The following is a 3,132-nucleotide window of genomic DNA, read 5'->3' on the forward strand; positions in this document are numbered from 1 at the left end:
CGACAGGCGGCAGATTTGCTGGCAGAGTACATTACTGGTGCAGGCATAACTGTTTCGGAGAACAGTGTTCAGCGCACATTACTGAGCTCTGCAGTAGGTTATCCTGTTCTGATGTTGAAACGACGGCGTCATCAGCTAGGCCTGCAGCAGGTACGAGATCATTCACGCGAGATCGTGGATGAAGGGAAATGTGTTGTCTGGTAGGATGAATCACTTCTCTTGTCAGATCAGGTCGATATCTTTGTATCCAGATACACCATCATCGAATGCGAATGGCAACTCGGAATATTGCACCGCGTCATGGACGCAGAGCGGTGAGGCTGTATTAAGGTGACAGCCCTCTTTGAGTACAGGAAAAAAATAATTGATTTTCGTGATATTTTCCAAGTAAAACCAAAATTAATGCTAAATCTGATGACTCAGTGTCATTTTTCACACCGTTGTCCTTAAGAAATCTTTTTTTGTTCACATCGAACGCTCCGTGTGACCCCTGCACCAGGTGAAAGAACCCATTGCAGCAGCAACATTGGTCATAGACGGAAATTCACGAACCTCTCCTTTTGAATCTGTAACGAAATAATTTCATATATTTACAATATATTTTCTGTCAGCATACATATTAACATTAACTCCGTCCGAACAGTCCTCGAAATGTCGGGCGGTAATGACCGACAGCCGTGTCGTCCTCAGCCTATAGACGTCACTGAATTAGTATGTGGATGGGCATGTGGTCAGCACACCGCTCTGCGGGCCGTTGTCAGTTTGAGTGACCTGAGTCGCTGCTTCTCAGTCAAGTAGCACAGTTTGCCACACAGGGGCTGAGTGCACCCCGCTTGCCAACAGCGCTCAGCATGCCGGAAGGCCACCCATCCAGTTTATAGCCAAACCCGACAGCGCTTAACTTCTGTGATGTGACGGGAACCGGAGTTACCACTGCAGCGAGAGCATTAGCGTACATGATGTGTCGACAGAAGTGCCGACACAGTGTGATTTGAGGGGACCGCAATGCACGCTATAAACACACGAAGGATGGCGTGAGGTCTGAAACAGGATACGTAATTAATGCTATAAAGAAAAGTACGTAGCTGCTGGAATACTTAACTTTAATCCATCCTTTATATACAGCGTTCTTGATGATACAAGTGAGACTCTCTCTAGATAAATGCAATGTAATATTAATGGCGCCTTGCTAGGTCGTAGCCATGGACTTAGCTGAAGGCTATTCTAACTAGCTGCTCTGCAAATGAGCGAGTCTTCGTCCGTGTAGTCGCTAGCAAAGTCGTCCGTACAACTGGGGCGAGTGCTAGTCCGTATCTCGAGACCTGCCTTGTGATGGCGCTCGGTCTGCGATCACTGACAGTGGCGACACGCGGGTCCGACATGTACTAATGGACCGCGGCCGATTTAAAACTACCACCTAGCAAATGTGGTGTCTGGCGGTGACACCACAGTACATATGCTAAATGAAAAATGTTATGCTCTAACAAAAGGGTGACGTATTGGAGCAAATGCCACTTCTATGTCCACGAAATTGAGACAAAAGTATGCATCGAAAGCAGACTTTTGAAGATACCAAAGATTTAATTTACAATGCCATCATCGTACTCCGACAGAATCGTACGCACAGTTTTCTAATTCTGTTTCCAGACAATTTGAAAAAAACGGTTTCTATTTTTTTGTAGTTACACATAACTCTAGTCGGCGAACCCTGTACGATACAGTAGTCCCTCCAGGTCCTAAAAGAGGTCCTCCTCTATGTTCTCCGTGGCCACGGGTTTCCTGCTTGTGCCGCAGCCGCCATACTCACTCGATATGCTTTCCGTCCGCCTTGTGCAAAAGTTACAAAGGGCTGATCGGATCTCAGGTTCGAGCACGTTCATAATTCCCATAAAGTCCGTTGCACCGTCTTTCAAATTACATTCTGCCACAGTGGACACGGTGCGTACAGCTATCTTCCCGCTGTCAGTGCTTTTCCGAGATAAGTTTTCATAAATCGTCTTGCAAATTGGCAACGGAGTTCCTGGGGAATTTGGGATGATCATCACAACAAAGAGAGAACATTTTAACCTAATAAAAAGTTTAGTTCTGAAATTTTCAAATAAGACTGCTCCCTTAAGCTAAACTTCTGTGGATCATGCGATAGGAATAAAGAGCATTATGGCAGCTGTGATGGAAGTGAACATCATTGTGCATCACCTGCAATCCCTTCCATCTTCTTTTCTTCCCTGACGATGACAACATTTTTGTGCAGGATTACTTTCCGTGTCTCAGGGCCAGAATCATGCTACCGTCGTATGAGTGATGTAAACCTAATCTGATGTCTTCGCCAACAGATTTTCCTCATCTGAAAGCAGTTGAAGACATTTGGGACCCAGTCAGTCGGCGGCTTCTTATCCACAAACTACCGAACTGCAGTAGCTGTGAGTACACATGTGGTACCGCATACATCTGGAAATGTACCAAGGATTCGTCGAACCATGCTTCGCAGAATCAGTCCTATATCGCGTTCCAGAGCCGGATCGGCACGCTACTGAGCAGGTGGTCGGAAAGTTTAATGGCGTCGGTGTATACGGTGAAGTGAGAGTCTGTAATTATTCCCTACGGTAAACAGTTGGTGGCTGCTGTAACATCTCTGCTGTTAATCCTGTCGAGAGAATAAATTCATGTAAAGCTAAATTTTAAAATTTTAATTTATTACGTTTACTTGAAGTTCTACGTAAATCGTATGGCAAGTAACACTGTAGTTATTGGAACAGATGATGTCACACTCATGATTAATAATTATTTGGTGTAATCTGTTGTCGAGAATTGCTGTTCTCCGTATCTAATCGTGTCAGGTTGCCGTAGTTCTTCCTGTTAGAATATATCGGTAACTAAATTGCAGTTAGTGAATGGTAATTCATAAATTGAAAAGTCGAATTCCCTGAAAAAATCTTACATGTTCCATTTATTCCATTCTCTTCTGATCTAAACTTGAAAACAAACTTGTATTACATTCTGAAACAATGAAGTCACAAACTAGTTGCCTAAAACTCAGTATACAACGCACATTATTAGAAAAACCACTGCTCACATAATTCCATGATTTGCTGTCACAAAACATTTTCGGCAGTCTTAGGCGTTATTGAACAT

The sequence above is a fragment of the Schistocerca serialis genome, chromosome 7 (assembly GCF_023864345.2).
Source record: "Schistocerca serialis cubense isolate TAMUIC-IGC-003099 chromosome 7, iqSchSeri2.2, whole genome shotgun sequence".
NCBI lineage: Eukaryota > Metazoa > Arthropoda > Insecta > Orthoptera > Acrididae > Schistocerca > Schistocerca serialis.